General features: G+C 37.3%; 1 protein-coding gene across 1 annotated transcript in view; it reads right to left on the bottom strand.

Moving 5' to 3' along the window:
- Positions 1–19,077, bottom strand: part of ERC2 (ELKS/RAB6-interacting/CAST family member 2) — a gene marked incomplete at its 5' end in the record, with an annotated part of 347,626 nt that overhangs the window by 214,583 nt on the left and 113,966 nt on the right. The window lies entirely within an intron of this gene.

Raw genomic sequence — 19,077 nt, 5'->3', positions numbered from 1 at the left:
ATGCAAGAAGAAATATAACCCTCTATCCTCATTCATCTGTGCACTGGATTGCACGACCTAACAGAGTTAAGAAAACTTAAAACTTTATTTGCTGAATTATATATAGAGATGTGATTTTTAATGTTAAGAACCTGAGAAGCATAAGGTGCCTTTTCACAGTAATAAGATATTTCCCATACTTTCTTGTGATTTCTTTATATATATATGTACAACTTTCACAGTTTATATATACATATAAATATTTAGGGTTTTACCTTTAACAGGTATCAACCACTGAAATTATACCATTAAGTATGCCTTTAACTGGCTATTTTTCTATTTTATTATCTATTTTCTATTTTATTATTATCTTAATTCCACAAATCTGTCTAAAGACCTAAATAGGCATCATCATCTTAGGAACATGTAAGAGAGGAATAATAAAATCTTTTGACCTCAGGTGTAGGCATCCTGAAACAAAAACACTTAAAAGTGTACAGAAGATTGACTGCAGGTAATTTCTTTAATATCATCTACTGCTTGGCACAGTAAGGGCTCTTCAGCTTAATTGCTGTTTATAATTGATGACAGTAAACAATGCAAGTTTTATGTACATTAATATTTTTCCGGTGAATTAGATAACATTAAGTATCCAAGGAATACAAAGAAGCACTTAATTAGCAACTGAAAAATAGAAGCCTTTGAAACAAAGACAGGATTTTGAGTTTGCAAGCAGTACAGTCCTACAAAAAGGAAATTCAGATGACAAATGGACATCAGACATCAAAGCTCAATACAGAGAACAGTAGCAGCCTTTCCCTGGTCAAGTTTTCAATGCTGGGTTGCAATCCTCTACACTGGTCTATGATTTTCTTTTTTTATTTAGAAAAAATAATTTTTGCATAACTTTAGCATTTCTCTTTCAACCGTGTCACTGGTTTGAGAGAGCCAGTGAGACAACTACACATCACACAAGAAGTTCTAGCCTTTCTTTTAGCTTTAACAGCAGGTGCATGATTATGCCACTACAACAAATATCTTTGAACTGTTTAACTTACTAACACAGTTAAAAGGAAAAAAAAATCCTGAATATGTAATTCATAAAGCAGCATATTTTCCCTAATTAATTTTCTCAAAGTTTACAATATCTGTACTAATTCTCTGTAACTAGATATGTTCTGGATCCATTCTCAGCGAATCTGTGTAGAATAAACATTTGAAACATCTTAAAGACTAACTAAAACCATCTTTCTACTACACTGCAAGGCAAATGATTTTTGGATGTTTTGCATTTTTATGCTAAATAGTGCAGCTGCAATTGATAAAAAGCAATCAGGCTAATTTAAGTCGATCATGTCCAGGAGGTTCTCATCACTTGCATAAAAATGCTCTCACACACTTTAAGGCTTTACCACAGCAAATCCCCCGCCTCCCCCCCAATTTTGGTACCTTAAAGTTCTCCCTGCATCTTATGCAACAAAGAAAAGGAAACATAATTCTTATGGAATAAGAATCTTTATAGTTTTACTTGCATGTCTCATTTGAATAAGAACTTAGGTTAATAGTACCGCTTGAGCACAAATAGGATTTATCACAACAGAGCAACACTGTAACTTTAGTGTATATCAAGGCATCAGGTCAAAGGCAAAGTAAAAACTTCTAGCACTCATAATGCAGAACTGTTACCTTCTAATGCATAATCTGGATTACATTACTGAGATCATAACATATGTTTTGAATTTATTGGTTTGATTTATCAATATGGCACATCACAGCTGCCATCCTGAGTTCCCTCTCAGCTGTTGCATTTGATATTTTAAATTGTGATTGTTTGTATTTTAAAATTGTGTATTAACTATTGCCACTACATTTTAGATCTATAAAACTATTACAGCCATCCCAGAACTCTTTCCTAGATGGAGAAAATCCAGCACAATGGATCTGAATTCTGTTACAATTTTTACCCATGTGGCAAACCCCATGTGCATGCAACTGCTGACACTTTTCAGCCAGCTCAAAAATAATGAAATAAATAGAAGCCCTGAACTTCAAAGCATGCCATGCCTTTATTCCTGTTCCCTATGAGACGGTTATGGGGTTCCATATAGTATCTGGAGCTGGAAGCAGAGAACCACATAGACATGCCCTGGATCTCTTTCTTCTTCATGAAGGGATGAAACCAGGTAACAGCAGGTGCTATCAGATTGACATCAACTGCTGTCATGGCTTCTTTTAATGTTCTCTTTGAGTAGCTGCTCATCAAAACCATTTGCTCACTGTTCCCACAAAAGCAAATAGGAAAAATCCAAAAGCACAAAGAAAACTCACCTACCAGTTACCCTGCAACTGACTAAGGTAAGGTTTGAAAAACATACCCTGGTCTTCAAATCCTAAAAACTGCATCTGTCTCATTGGAAGAAAATAAGATACAATTATTTTCCTAATAATTTTTCATCCATAGTCGACACAAAAATTTTTAGCAGATAGGAAAGGTTCTCTTTTTATTGATAGACTCTTCTGTATTTTTTTTAAACACACTGAGCTGTGTGCTTTGTTACACCAAATAATAAAATAAGCTTTTCATCAAACTGTTTATCTTAGAACTGTAAGTGGATAATAATTCTGGGACTTATGTATGACTAATAATAACTATTGGAATTAATAACACATTGCAAATCTGAACTCATGTTCTAGAAATGCTTCTTTCAATTACGCATCAGAACATAAAATTCCTCACTAAAGCTAAACCAGCACAAAATAAAGCCAACTAACTGTAGGAATAGGCAGCACCTACCTCAGGGGTGTGGAGCCTACCTCTGTAACTTATGAGATCATATCAGAGCTCTGTGCCCAGTTTGGACTTGTCCAGTGCAAAACAGATATCGAAATATTGGCATAAGTCCAACTGAGGCCCCATCTGGATGGCCATGAGACAGGCACAAAGTGTACTATGAGAGTCTGAGCCCCAAGTTTGTGCACCCTAAAGAAAAAGCCACAGGGAGATCTTACTGTTGTCCTCAATTACTTAGTGAGAAGGTATGATAAGAGTCAAACTCTTCTCAAGTGTGCTGCAGGATGAGATGAGAGAACTGGAACATGGAAATTCCACCTCGACATAGGAAAAAACCACATCTTTTACCGCAAGCTTGATCAACTACTCAGCACTTGTCAAGTCACACCTGCAAGGAACAGGCACTGGACTCAGGATCCTGTACTGTGTTCAGTTTTGGTCCCTGTTAGACAAAAAAGATGTGGACAGGATGGCGAAGGTCCAGAGAAGGGGCACACGATTTCTAATATTTTTAGGAAAGAACTGATAGAATAATGGAATGATAGAATAATTATAATGTTTTTTAATAACTACAAACAATATTATGCCACTGTGAACAGACCAGTCTCTTGCCTTTATTATAATGAGGTAAAGTATATTATAAAGATGAGTTAGCTTGCAAATGGAATTACTCTAGTTAAAGAGAGGCTGAAAACAAGCAGTACATTAGCATAAATTAGAAAATATTTACACAAGATTTTAGAAGTAGGTGGTGTATTTAGCAAGAAAAGCCTGAGAAACAGTAGTGTTTGATAAACAGACCATAGTCACAATCTTGTGTAGCAACACTAATACTTAGGACCTGACCCGCATCAGCAGTAAATACTTATGTACAACCCTGGTAGTAGCAATTACCTCACTGAGGAAGGCTATCAGTTTGGTCAGACATTACTTCCCCTGCATAAATCCATGATGGCTACTCCTAATCATCTTCCTGTCATATATTTGGAAATGGCTTCCAGGATTATTCTTTCCTTATTATGAACTTCCCAGGGATCAATGTGAGGCTTACCAGCCTGTCGTTCTCTAGATCCTCCTTCTTGCCTTTCTTAAAGGTAAGAATGACATTTACTTTCTTCCAATCCTCAGAAACCTCTCCAACCACTGTGACCTTTCAAAGATGACTGACACAAAGCTACCAGCACTTGCAGGGGCATTCCAGCAAGGCCAAGGGATTTCTGTGTGTCCAGTTTCTTTAAATATTCCTTGACCTCACCCTCCTGCACCAAGGATAAGTCTGCCTGGCCCTGGACCTTTGCTCTGGTTTCAGAGACCTGGGATTGCTGAAGGCTAGTCTTAAAGGTCAAGGTGAAAAAGGCATTCAGTACCTTTGGCCCTCCCCATGCCCTTTAGGATCAGGTCTCTACTCCCATTTATCAGTGAGCCCAGATTTTCCATAGTGTTTCCCTAGTCGGCTGTTGATGTGCCGGTACAGAAACTATTCTTGTTGCCCATCACATCTCTTGCTATATTCAAGTCCAGATGGGCTTTGGCTTTCTTAACCCTATACCTGCATGTTCAAATGCCCTGTTCCTCCCAGGTCACTTGTGCCTGCTCCCACCCCCTGTTACCATTCCTTTTCATTTAGCTTCATAATTAGAGGAGGAGTAATGAGAGCTGATTTCAATTATACAAAAGCAATCGTTTATAGAAATGCACAGTACCAAAACATTCTCATGTACTTTAACAATTCCTGAAAGCATTCTTTGTCCAGGAAAAAAATACATCATTTAACATTACCCTCTCACTAGGTATGTAACAGACTGCTCCAAAATTTATGGCAGAAGACACAAAGTAAACTAGCCCACTGCCATACCACTAGCACACCAAATCATGCTGGAAGAGAAAAAGATAACAGAGGCAACTGGTACTTCAGTGCAAATAGGCCTGAACTTTTGCTTGGCTCATAAACCAACACAGCTGCAGGGTTGGGCAACAACCATGAGTCACCAATGTATGAGAGTCTAGGTCAAGTCTGGCAAAGATTTCCTGCCTGATTTAAACTTAGTTTATTTGGTCCAATGATACTTTTCCTAGAAAGAGAGGGCAGGCTGACCACACATGTGTCTGCCTGCTTTTGTGGCCTGACACTTGGCAGGAGAAACTTCATCATGTTTATGGTTATGCTTAGGAAAACTACTCTCAATTGTTTCCAGTCTGTTGCAAACATAAAACTACAAGCTGTATTAAATATGTACTATTGTATTTACCATAATTTTACAAACAAAATCATGCATAAAATCCTAAAATGGGATAAAATAAAGGCAACTTCTCTTTGACCACCACCACCCCAATTTCTGGCAACATTTCAAAATAAACAAGGAAGCAAACCAATCCTTATTTTGCAAGGTCAGACAGGACCTTATCTGCAGGAAAGATAAAACTGGCTTAAAATAAATAAATTATTCAGGAAGAGAAAAGCGATTTTCTATTATATCATCCATGTAGAAAGAGGAAATAGCTCCACAATGAAATATCGTAGCAATTATCTGTGCCTATTAATGAAGAAAATGGAATTTCTTCTAGCCAAAAGAGCAAAATGAAATTTACATTGGCCTCAAAAATGAAATAAACTAAAAATAAGGGAAAACATTACAATTCAAATAATGTGCACCTGAGTAGGTATTGCAGAGAATTAATATTTCAGTCTTTCATTTTCACACTTTCTAATCTCAGGAACCTTACTGCTGCTGATATAAATCAGAGAAATTTAGCTGTAAGTATTTAAAGACAGAAAAGAATGTGGAACTATATGAAAATGCAAAATACAAAGAATCACAGAATCATTCAGGTTGGAAAAGACCTTTAAAATCATTGAGTCCAACCGCTAACCCAGCACTGCCAAGTCCAGCACTAAACCATGTCCCTAAACGCCACATCTACATGTCTTTTAAATACTTCCAGGATGGTGAGGATATTTTTTCTAATATTCGGTCTAAACCTCCTCTAGCATTACTTGCATCTTCTGTTCAAAAGTCAACATAGTGCAAAGACCATTAAAAGCTGTGCATTATGTTACATTTTAGAGTTCCAAAATATGTAAAGGATCAGTGAAGCATAATCTGGAGCTCAAATATATATGAGCACTTTTATCTCTACAGTTTTCTTCCTTGCCCTGCAAGGACTCTGCTTTTTTTCACATGATTTTGCTACTTTTTTACATTTAAGGATGAAAGGTGAACCTCCAATACAAATTTTCCCAGCAGTGACCCATCCTCCATGCAGGCCACTGACGAAAGAATCACTTCTGATATGGCAAGCAGGCATCATGAACACTTTTTTCAGAAATGCAAAGGAAAAGAATATTAGTAACTTCTATTTCCACTGGTATTAATTTCTACCAGAAATTTTCTTATTACTTTATTATTTGTGCTGAGTTTTAAGGCAACATTAGTGCTCTCAGTAAAGAATATTTCAATTGCAATGTTCTTCCATATTTTCTACTGAAAAATACTAAATATGTTGCAACAGAAAGTAGCGTTCTCTGATCTTGCTACAAGAATGTTTTAAATTCAACCTCAAACAGTACACATTCTTTGAAAACAGCAAATTATTATTTATGCAAAAGATTATGAATATATAGAAATGGCCAGATACAATAGATAGTATCATTTTAATTAGGTATTCTAGGAAGACAGTTATATTATTTATGAATACTATAATCTATTCCAGAATCCAGCACAGTATTGCTGTAACAGTGTTTGGAAACATCAGTAAAAGATGCAAAGTAAAAATAATTAAACTTTTTAATGGGAAGTATTTTAAGTATTTCTTAGAACTTCAACAGTTTAAATGGAAAAATAAGCATGCAGTGAACATGATCCAGAACTGCTTTTATTCACATGCTCATCAGTCTTTCCCACCCTGTACCAATCTTGTGCCTGATCTCACAATGTAGGGCAGGTGCAAGAAAGTCTTTAAAGATAAAAACCAGCTGTTGTGTTTGTTTGACCTGAGGGAGAATTTGAAAGACAAAGGCAAAAGGACATAAGAAAACAGCTTTCATAAATGTAGTATTCATAAAATTGTTTCAGACTGTTTCTGTTTCAGACTACAGTATATGATGTATACCTTGTTTGCATCGAACTTACTTCCACTGAAAGGCAAAAGCAGAACCTTAGCAAAGGTGATGAATCAATGGTGATTCACAAGCCCAATATGAATATCTACAAAACCAACCTGTTTTAAAAGTAAGTTATTATGGAGAGATAAATCAACACCACTCATTACAAAATGTCAGAATTCAGATTTGCCTTTGCAAACACAGTTTGACCCCTCCTGCAGAAACAGAAACCAAAGCACCTTTATGCATTTTATTCTATCTTCTGGACTACTTTGAATCCAACTTTAGACTATTACAAACATTTTCAAAACTCCCTAAATACTTGACTTATAACTCTGATTTTATATTGTTAGGGCTTAGTTCTACAGTACTTAAATACATTTCTAACACTAATCATAGCAGAACTCTACCAGCTCAGCAAACATTTAAACAGCTCTCTACACCAGCACTGATGTTCCTATGCCAGAACTCTTCAGTAGTAGCATCTTCTGCAATCCTTCTCCACAGTTCCACGCTCCTTTTTGGAGCGTGGAACTGCTGATTCATCTCCTGCTGATTCTGTAGAATATCTGATTTTTTCCATAAAGCTTTAGATTATTATTAATACTCAAGAAAAATCTCCTTGCCTTTCCTTCTCTTGTAACTGTCAGTCCTTCAAATGCATCAGAAATATTTGTTTGCATTTTTAAAGCTTTTTTTTTTTTTTCCACTTTTGTAAACATTTCTTCTAGCATGGTACTGCTTACACAGTTTCTTCTGTAAAACTAAAAACATTCACAGTTACTGTTAAGCAAGAACCTTTTAAAACCAGAGAAATGGATCTGTGGCAGAGCATACAGTGGAAATTCATCAGTATGCAGATGGAGTCTTTAAACAACTACAGCTGGTAGAATGGACACAGGTAGGAAAAGCACACAATATATGACCATCTGTAATAACATCACTAAACCTTGGCATTCGCATCACTTTTTACATACCACGCTTCCTTCTCAAAAATAATGGAAATTAACACTAATCGTAGGAGTAAATTAATCATCTCTGTGAGAAGAAGTGAACATTCAACAGAGAAGTACAGAGAAGTACAGAGAAAACAATTCGGAGCCTTTCCTTATATTTCACAGAACAGATAATAACCAAAGGCAATTATACAGATTCAAGTTACTTAATGCCACATAATGTCATTATTTCTTTAACAAGTATTACTGCATTACAAATTTTATTACATAGAAACACTGTAACTAATACTAGCAGAGGGAAGGTATATGATCCCTTGCAGGAAACACAAATGCAAAGGATTTGTCTGAAGAGCTAAAATTTATGTTATAATGCCATGCATAAAAATAATCACAGGAAAAGAACCAAAGAAACAAATTAAGAACTGCAACACAGTCCACTAACTGAGCAGTTTACTAACATTGGTGACCACTTACATGACCAAAGATCTAGAAATAACATTTTTCAAAGGAGGTGGATGATTTCAGAACTTAGTTACAAGGGCTTTTTCCCCTGTCAAGTCCAGCAAATGTTAATTAGCATCCTGCCTTTGAGAACATTTTGTATTTTAATTACATTAAATTCACAGCCTTCTTATTAACTACATATGTTTAGTAATTTTTGCTCTAAGGACATTAGTATCATTATTTAACTAGGTGCTATCATGCTCAGTAGTTGTTTAGCCCAGCTTCTTTTCAAACATCAAACCCCTATTTTCATGGCTTTCTGTGCACAACTGCAATTCCTCCCTGTGACAACTGGAAACTAAGATGATTGTTCCCACATGTCTGTGCCAGCTGGTGGGCCACAAGGGTTTTTATTTACTAAAGCCTTAAGGCTATACAACTTAACTGCCATGACTTGCTATAGTAGAGCTGCGAAGTACCAATCTACCTCAGAAAGGCAGTTTATGCTACACATGTATTATCCTTCACTTGTCTAAATGAAGCAGTACATTTATGTCTGAGTTTCTGTTTTGTCCAATTTATAAAATGAAAAAGCAGCTTTCACTTGCAGCAGCCACAAAACTGGAATTCCATTAAGTTTACCACACCTGGTAGTTGAAAATATACCAAATAATGACAGAATCAAATTGCTTAGGAGAAAATGCAACCGCTGCTCCTTTTGCAGGAGATAATTTGTAAATACTTTTCACCTATAACCATGACAAATCTTTCAGGAATTCTAACAGCCTACATTGCTTGGTGATTTAAAGTATGGAAGTACTAGGGAAATTGAAAGCATTATGTAATTATATTATGTTATCACTTAGGACATGGAGTGTGTAACTTCAGTTTACCTTACCTGATTTTATTTAGAGTTTTCCCTAAATATTAGCAAGTCATCTGTGAAACCATCGATCTTTCATAAGCTTAGATTCTTACTTTCATTTTCCACTGTGATACCAAGACCTAGAAAGCTCTTTTCTTCTAAAAGTTAAATGGGCGTGGGGGCAGGGAGGGGGAATTATACTACCACGCTGCTGTAAATAAAATGTTATTCAGAATCCTACCATAAAAAAAAAAAAAAAAAAAAAAAAGCCATGAGGTCTACTGTCAGTATGAGCATCTCCAAAGATTTCTGGATGGCCACAGCTGCAGAAGCTTTTTTTATTTCAAATGAGCCATATCCCCTATTTTATTAAACTCTGCTTCTGCTGCAAGCATGATTTTTTCCTCTGCAGTGATAGAGGGCAGTTTGAAAATACATCTTTGCACCCACCATAGGCTTGAGTGTTGGAGTGAAGAGGAATTGTGCACTAAGAACCCTCTTACCTATGTTAGGAAGAGACCTCTTCATTGAGCAAGAATGCTCTGAAATTGAACCACTAATTAAAAAAAAAAGACATTTTGCAGTCTCTGACCTTAGTCCTAGCACAAAGCCATTACATCTCTGCACTGCATCCTTAACACCCATACTATAAAAATGAATAATAAAAAAATCCAAAACCATACAACCCTTACTATGCAAGAAGTAAAAAAGCCTTCCTTGTCCCTCCCTTTGTATAGCAAACTTTTACCCAGCTGTATGTACCCTACACAAGGATCAGCCTCATTCATGATTTGCTGTCTTCTTTCATCTTTACCCCAAGATAGCAGACACAAGACATCAGCTGCCATTGCCCTTTCCCTCTTTCACTTTAATGAAGACAAGAGATATTTGTCTTTGGCCTTAAAAGCCATGCTCCCCCACTTCCTTTCAGTCAGATTACTTAATTCACATCTTCCTTTAAGTGGCTCTAGCCCTTTCTCCACAGCTGTCGCTCTCCCAGCATAAAAAACAAAAATACACAAAACTACTTCAGTTACTTCTCCTCATACTTCATCATTAATGCAACATGTGCAAAACATCATTAACAGTTTCAGAGTGGGGGATTGTATCTATCAGTTATTATGCTAATTACAACATCTATAGATTCTTTGTGTTCCCCTTGGGTTTGTACCTACCTAGTGAAATTTCAATACTGTTTTGAGTTGGGTTTTCCTCGGCATTTCTGTATACAGTGCCAATATACTAGGATCATAACTAGGCCCCTTTAGGCTTAGTCACAATAAGCGTGCAAAGAATCATTTCTTAAGCAATCCTATTAAAGTTCCTCTCAAAGCATCTCCAGTTAGAGCAAAGGTTTTAAATTAGTAGATAACAGTACTATCATTTTTCTCATCATTTCCATCCACTAGAATCAAGCCTAACTGAAGCTTAATTTATCTTACCACAGTAAATTTTCTTGGATATAAAAAGCCATTTAAACTGTCTAAGTGAATAGTACTTTAAATGGCAACAAGGTAATTTTCTGTAAATCTATGAACTGGGTGGCAGGGTGGGGATGGGGATGGACACCACAGTTATTTATCACTTTTATTAAATAAAATACATGAAAAAGATTAGTGTTTGGACAGTACGATAAATCTAACGTTCACTAAGCTATTTGTCCCAAACAACTTGCATAAGGTCTTTACATATCAAGTATACAGTGTCTTATCTTTGTATCTTCATCTTTCCCATTTTATTTTTATCTGTTTTCCTATATCTGGGCACTACTTTCTAAAGGCCCCACAAATGGAACTCTCCACTCCTTTAGTCACCTTTCCCACAGGCAATTCCATTTCAGTTTTTATGAAATAAAAATAATGGTGTCCCCAAAAGAAAGACAGAACATTTAAAGCTATTATCAAGAATGGATTCAATTAGGGATGGTGGCAGTGTGTGTATGTAAATAAATCAATCAACATTTAATCTTCCTCCAGATAAATGAACGCTAGTATATAACTCACAAAGCAGAAAACACACATCTTTGAGACAGTACTACATATCTTGTATTTGAGAGCACTTCATTTGTAGTACCATAAAGTCACTGGGGTTGGAAGGCATCTCAGGAGGTCACTAGTGCAATGCTCAAGGCATGGAGAACACTGAAATCAGACCATGCTGTCTGATGTGCATTTGAATCCTGCAATAGAGAAACAAGAAACGGGGGAAAAAAAAAAAAATAAAAAAATAAATGGGAGGAGGAGGGGGGAAGAAAAGAAAACCCCAAACACAACCCACACAGTTTACTTCTATTTAAATACAGCATTTTGCTAATTTAAGGGTTCTTCGGTTTAACTCAGAATTTACTGCCTCATCACTATGCTCCTCTCATTCTAAACAGTCACAGGGGCCCACAAAACATGAAAACTGCCTAGAAAGTGAGATGGCTGGCAAGCTCCACCTGAGATAAAGCTCCATTTGAAATACTGTCAAGAAAGCTGTGAACAGCTGCAGTGACAGAGAGTAAATGGTACACAAGCCTCCAGACTAGTGCTTTTACAGCGGGTGATCTTTCCTTCGCACGCACAGCAGATGTACCAAAACGATACACTGGCAGTACAGCACAAAGACCACACTGAAATATCTGGCTCAGCCTGATTTGAAACTAGAAAAATCACAAAACAACAGAAAAATACAATTTCAAAGTAAAACTGTACCTTAGAAAAATAAAAACATGAAAGTGAAAGAACCATAGTTATACCATTATTATTGCAAAATTAAAAGCAGATTTACATTTCAAGCAATATCAAATATCAACATTGTAACAGAAATAAAAACAAACCTTTAGTAGTTTTGTTCCAAGTATTCTGTGCTGTCTGCTTTTATTTGCTCTTTATGCAAACTAAGAACCGCCAAGAAGTCAATCATCTCACAGCCCTTCTCTATAAACCAGTTAGTTCAAAAGAAAAAAGAGATTGCAATAAATAGGTACTATAATCACCTTTCCTCTTCATTGTTATCTGGTCTTCTCTATTAATATATGTATGCTGAACACATCAGTATTCAGTTACAGTAGACTTCACCTATTTTCCTAATCCATTTTCTCCACTGACAGGACTACACGCACAATTTACAAAATTTCTTTGTAGACATTTACTTATTTCACAGTTCATTAACCTACAAACAGCACACCTGGGCTTGGAGGTGTGTTATCTAACACAGTGATACACTAACTAATAAAGTGCTGAGCGTATTTGTGTCAGAATTGCTTATGAAATGAATGTTTTTCTTCACTGAGCTACCCAGCTGAAATGAATTTATTTGCATCAATTTATGTAGGTTTTTTCCTTGATGGTAAGAGCTGTAGTTAAATGCCAGTCAGTAAGTGTGTGTAGAGTCTCAGGCTGTACCTTCTACCACATTTTAAAGTATACAAATAGTAATGTCTCATCTTTTTAAATCATCAAAAGGAATCATTCAAGCTGTTTAACCTCTTTCCCTCTGCAGAAACAGTACAAAGCTTCATTTAAAAATTAACTAACTTCTACAGCTTTTTCATAACATCAAGGAAAATCTGAGCAAGTCTAATATTCTTCCTTTCAACAATTCTCTGTGGAGCATAGTGACATTTTCCCTGTTCTGTAGCTGGAGTAGCCTGATGTTGGCTCATTTCTATCTGACCTCAGGGGTTTCACATCATTAATAAAGAGATAATCAAAACAAAGGCTAAATATGTTAGGACAGGAAAAGTTTGCATGATTTGGCACTATTATCATATATACCCTTAAAAATGGAACAAAATTAAATTCACTTCGCAGAGGTGGTGAACCTTCTAAGGCCTGGTTCCAAACATTTTTCCTACTGGCAGTAAACCATTTTCAGACCTCCCAACTTTGGCCACCATGATAGTTATTGCTTTAGAGGATTATATCTTTTTGTTTCAGCTGTCAATAAAAACTTCAAATGATAGTTTTTAAAGTCAAACCTATTAAAATAACCCAAAACACTGACATCACTGAGACAACACAATCACCATGCAAAAAGCACATCGTGTTTAGGTTTAGACTTATTTACTGTTGGTTTTAAATTCTCTCTCATCATATGGAAAAGTGCCATTGTACCTGAAATCCGATCCAATTACCATTGTTTGAAGGAAGCTAATTACACACATCAAAAAGCTCCAGATGTCCTCAGTGTACTTCTGGTGATCTGCTGTAACGCATGTAAAACAACTATCTGACTAAGCAGTTTGGCTAGTCTTGCCTGTCAATACTAGCCAGCATTCTGCAGTGTTTAATGTAACTCTGCTTACACTTCATCTCAGAAAACTGAAACTACCTATGTAAGAACGAGCTTAAACTTAAACTATACTTGTAAAGTAGTAACATTTTCTGAGGTAATTTTGCAGTAACATCATAAAAATTCCAGAGTTGAAATGACCAAAAAATAATCTACTGAATAACAAACACTGATTGAATTCAGTAACAAAAAGTGACACTTATGAACTTCTAGGGATACCTGAATAAGAAGAAGCTACAATTACTATCAACATATTACTTGTAAGCCTCACGGCCTATTAGACTTGTCTTGCAAGAACCATGGAGCAAGGTTGAGTCATATAAAGTAGAAGAATCAGGGGACTCAAGCAGAACCAGCATTGTACCCCAGAGATCAATACTGCATCCAGTCCTGTTCAACAGCATCATTAATGATCTGGACATGGGGTAGCGTGTAGCCTCAGCAAGTTTGCTGACGGTACAACTGGGAAGAGCAGCTGATACACCATAGTGTAATGCTGCTGTTCAGAGGGACTTCAACAGGCTGAAGAAAGGGGCTGTGAGGGATCTCATGTAGTCCAGTGAAAGGAAATGCACGTGGAGAAGAACAACTCCATGCACTTGTACATCCTGGCTTATTATGAAGTAACTGAGATCCTACTGAGGATCTTTTTTGGATTCCTTTTATTACAGGATTTACTAAGCTGATTTAATTACAACAAAGTGACTACCAAGTAATCCTATTTAGGCAGGAAGTTGACACTGCAACTACAAATACCTTGCTCAGTTTGGGATTAGAAACTGGCCTTTGATACTTACTTTCACCTCAAGAAAGAAGCCCTTCAAGGCAGGTTATGAGCATGTTTTAGGACGGCATAAAATTGTACAGTGATAATTAACAAAACTATTTATTCTATAAATACACAATGTGGACTTACAGGAAGAAAGGAGTGGGGCTAAATGCAGGCCAAAATGTTATTAACTTTACTCATCTGGGAACGACCAACAACAGCTTGTACAGCACAAAATTCCTTCCATAATGATTTCCACCTGCTGGAGGGCTGCCATTCACCCTTCATCTCCCTGCAGCTGCTTTCCCATCTGCTGCTGGAAGCCACTGCTCCCCCTTTAGATAAGACCTGAGGCCTGGAGATAGAAGATAGAGTTGCTCTAAGCAAACAAAACATTTTCCTAATTCCCGGTTGGAGAGAATGAAACCTGCTATGTCTAGAAACATTGCTGGATTGCTACCACAGCACAGTCTAGCGTTTGCCCTGCTGGCAAAGCAGTTCTTTATTCCTCATCCATCTATATTGGCAAGCCACTTCCTTGACTACTACATAAACAACACTTGCTTATTTTCATAAAGAACTGGCTGGATGGCCGCACGCAAAGAGTTGTGGTCAATGGCTCAATGTCCGGCTGGAGACCAGTAATGAATGGTGTCCCTCAGGGATCTGTGTTGGGACCGGTCTTGTTCAACATCTTTGTTGGTGACATGAACAGTGGATTGAGGGCGTCCTCAGCAAGTTTGCCGATGACACCAAGCTGTGTGGTTCGGTTGATACACTGGAGGGAAGGGATGCCATCCAGAGGGATGTGAGGTGGGCTGATGCCAACCTTATGAAGTTTAACCATGCCAAGTGCAAGGTCCTACACCTGGGTCAGAGCAATCCCAGGCACAGCTACAGGTTGGGCAAAGAAGAGATTCAGAGCAGCCCTGCAGAGAAGGACTTGGGGTGTTGGTCAAGGAGAAAATGAACATGAGCCGGCTTCAGTGTGCGCTCACAGCCCAGAAAGCCAACCGTATCCTGGGCTGCATCAAAAGGAGCGTGACCAGCAGGTCAAAGGAGGTGATCCTGCCCCTCTACTCTGCTCTCATGAGACCTCACTTCGAGTACTGTGTGCACTTCTGGTGTCCTCAACATGAAAAGGACATGGAACTGTTGGAACAAGTGCAGAGGAGGGCCATGAGGATGATCAGGGGACTGGAGCACCTCCTGTATGAAGATAGGATGAGAAAGTTGGGGCTGTTCAGCCTGGAGAAGAGAAGGCTGCGTGGAGACCTCAGAGCAGCCTTCCAGTATCTGAAAGGGGCCTACAAGGATGCTGGGGATGGACTCTTCATCAGGGACTTGTAGTGATAGGAAAAGGGTTAACGGGTTCAAACTTAAACAGGGGAAGTTTAGATTGGATGCAACGAAGAAGTTCTTTACTGTTAGGGTGGTGAGGCACTGGAATGCGTTGCTCAGGGAAGTTGTGAATGCTCCATCCCTGGAGGTGTTCAAGGCCAGGTTGGACAGAGCCTTGGGTGACATGGTTTAGTGTGAGGTGTCCCTGCCCATGGCAAGGGGGTTGGAATCAGATGATCTTAAAGTCCTTTCCAGCTCTAACTATTCTATGATTTTCAGGTATTCAGTAAGAAGGATGCTGGGTTTAGTGAATAGAGAGCCCCTCTATCCTTATCATGGGTCTCTTGTTGCATGGACTGTATTTTCTGCAGGAAATGTATGAGCTTCATTAGAAGAGCGATTGATTTGTTGTTGTTTTGTTATTTAATTTAACACAGCTGAATATATATACCAGAAACAAAACATCAATGTCCTCTGCTGTTATTTAGTCTCTCACACATAACCAAATGTCACATTTTCAGCAAACATTCATATAAGACAAACATTCCCTCTACTCCTCTAAACTAAAGACTAAGTGGAAATGTAAAAGGTCCTTTTGAAAGACAGGATATTTCTGAGTACTGAAGATAGACACTTGAGTTATATGAAGTTGATATTTGCAACGTGATTACAAAAAAGTGTCCCCATAAAACTAAGAGTAGATACAAACAGAGTTCAGAGAAACTTTACTCTAATTTTCCTGTCTTGCTGCATCACATTTAGTTTTACAGGATGTAACAGGAGAATGTGGCCTAAAGGCATGAATTTGTTAACTGAAATGAACAGTGAAGCATACAATGAAACAAACAAAACACTTAACTCTTATTGGCACATACTGGCCACCTGGTAAGTCAAAAATATATGAAGGGCAAATAAGTAAGCAAAGAAATGAGAGAAAAAGGAGGCATTTCCATCCTGAGTAAGTGCAAACACCACAAACAACCTGTTTTCAACTATCTCATAACTGATTAACGCCTGGAACAAGATCAGCTCTAAAACCCCTCAAACTTATGGCATCCAATAAGTGGTCTATAGCCTTACTTATTAGTTTTCACTGGGGTGTTTTCTTGTTGCTTATGTTAAGGACACGTTCTTTCTGATTTTGTCTAAATATTAATAAGCAGCAAGAACTTTGGCCTAGAGGAATAGACATTGCAAACTACAAATTCAGCCTCTGTCCAGCCTGTGTTCCTCAGAGCTCCAGCACATTTCTCCAGAACGCCCACAGTTTAACAGACTCTCTCTTTAATAAACTGCACACCCAGTCTGGAAGTTGAAACATAATAGTTTGTGGAGAAGAGACATCCTGGCAATCATTTCTAACCAGAAAAACTACAGCAGGGTGGTATGGAATGCGCTGGAACCCTGAGGGTCTTAAAATTATGTAACAATAATGTTAACAATAGAATATCATTAGAACATGCCTTGAATAATCTCATTTTCTAATCTATGAGACTGCTTGAATGCAGAGATCTGTCACTTGTTTTAATGATTATCAGAGAAAGCAAGTAACATCTTCACATAGTTACACAGCAGTTTATGACAAATTCTGTGTTTGGTTATACAAGTGTATTTTTTATGGCTAGCTGAAAGCTCCTATAAGACTTTATTCCAGGAGACAAGACTGGATAGGTCAGTAGCTTTAAAGAGCTCTTGATTCAAAGTCTATTCAAAAGACATGAAAAGTATGTTCAGACCAAACACATCCTTTGCGAGCCTCCATGCTATATAACCCCAGCTCTTCATTTCTAACCCCTGGAAATGTAATCTTTCAGATAGAAAGTTGTACAGACTGTGACATGCCTACAACAACCTTGAGGCTTTAAAATAACAAACAAAGTACTGTTTTTTCCTGATAACTCCTGGTTTGAGAAACTAATGTGTACACAGTGTGCTGTATTTCTACTACATAAAAGATCCTTTTAAGCGGATTTGAGATGTACTACATCTTCACCATAAAGCACAGGAAAGTCAAAAAATACTCAGTGCATCTTCAACAGATAAAAAATGAGATATAACTAATACTGCCCAAAGTATGAATGCTATTAAAGTATTTCAAGATCAGGTAATTTGCTGACATAATTTAAAGTTTAACAGAGGTTGTTTAAAGTCTCTGCCTCATAGGTAAATGGTGCATATAAGAGCACACACCGTAATGCTATCTTTTAAAAGTAAATAGAAGAAATTTTGAGGCCAATGAAGTTATTGAGGTAACATAATGTAATTACCGAAGCCTATGAAATAAACCCCACAATTTCTGAAGATTCTCACACAACCAAATTCAGGCTCAAGTGATTTAGCAAGTCAATGCAGAGACAGCCTAAACTGTCTAGAAGCAAGATATACTGTGAGGACGTCTATGAGTTGTTTTGCTTCATTTTTAAGTCTCTTATCTTCAATAACCCACCTATCTGCATATATCACAAATAACATCATATTAGACCAAACAAAAAGGATTCATTCTGTGCTACTACACAGCATTCCTTCTATCAAACTACCTCTCTGACAATTTTAACATTAATTTTTCATTTGGTTTCCCTGAGAGACTAACAATAAGCAGCCACAATACAACCAATTGTCACCTGCACACCAACAGGCAATTACAGATAATTTTAACTTAATTGCTTCATGTAAAAGGTTTGAGCTGAACTGCCTTATGTAGAAACTGGGAAGAGGAATTGAAAACCTGTCTGAAACCAACTGGTCCTCCACTAGGAACACAATTCCAGCAGCCCTTCATCAAGAGCACTCTCCTTTCAGTTATTAAGGTTACCATGGCCCATCTGTCAGCCATAAGACTGTAATGCCTTAAATACATAGGGCTCTGATGACGAATTAGGAAATCAAACTAATGGAGAGCCAATGGAATTCATCACTATCCTCAGCAGCATGACAGTTAATGCAAACCTAGCAAAACAGATCTGCACAAAGATTAAAAACATATAATCTTTACAACTCAGATGCCAGATTGAGATCTGCCAAAATTGCTGAAGATTTTACCCTTGTTCTATTATGATTATTTTCTATTATATACATATGCTGGCTGGCCCATTAAACACAAACTGGAAATTCCAAGATTTCATCTGTATCTTCTTAATGTGCAGAGGATAAGACATACAGCATAGACTGATAATCAGAATCTCTGAAATATTTCTTTCCTGCTTCCATGAGAATGATAGTTTAAGCTAGTCTTTTTCTCCTAGAACTTTGCTAGCCAGAAATTTGAAACATTCAGTAAGATTCCTGTATACTTTATAGAATATACTTCTCTTTCTGAATAGAAACCCTTCTATTCATTCTGAATGTAAACTATTTGCACTGCATGAATGAATTTCACAGGTATTTTTGTTTCTTGAAAAGGGTATACACATTAAAAATAAAATCAAGAAGTTATAAGAGGAATCAGTCTGATCAGTATTGTGTGCTCCAGCCCATGAATTCTTTTAAAAGCCCAGGAAAGGAAAAAATGGACAATATTTTAAACACTGGATTTACACAATCCATCAAATGTGA

Source organism: Psittacula echo, assembly GCF_963264785.1.
Source record: "Psittacula echo genome assembly, chromosome: 9".
NCBI classification, from domain to species: domain Eukaryota; kingdom Metazoa; phylum Chordata; class Aves; order Psittaciformes; family Psittacidae; genus Psittacula; species Psittacula echo.
Note: the sequence above shows the minus strand (reverse complement) of the source record. Positions and strands in the feature narration are given on the sequence as shown.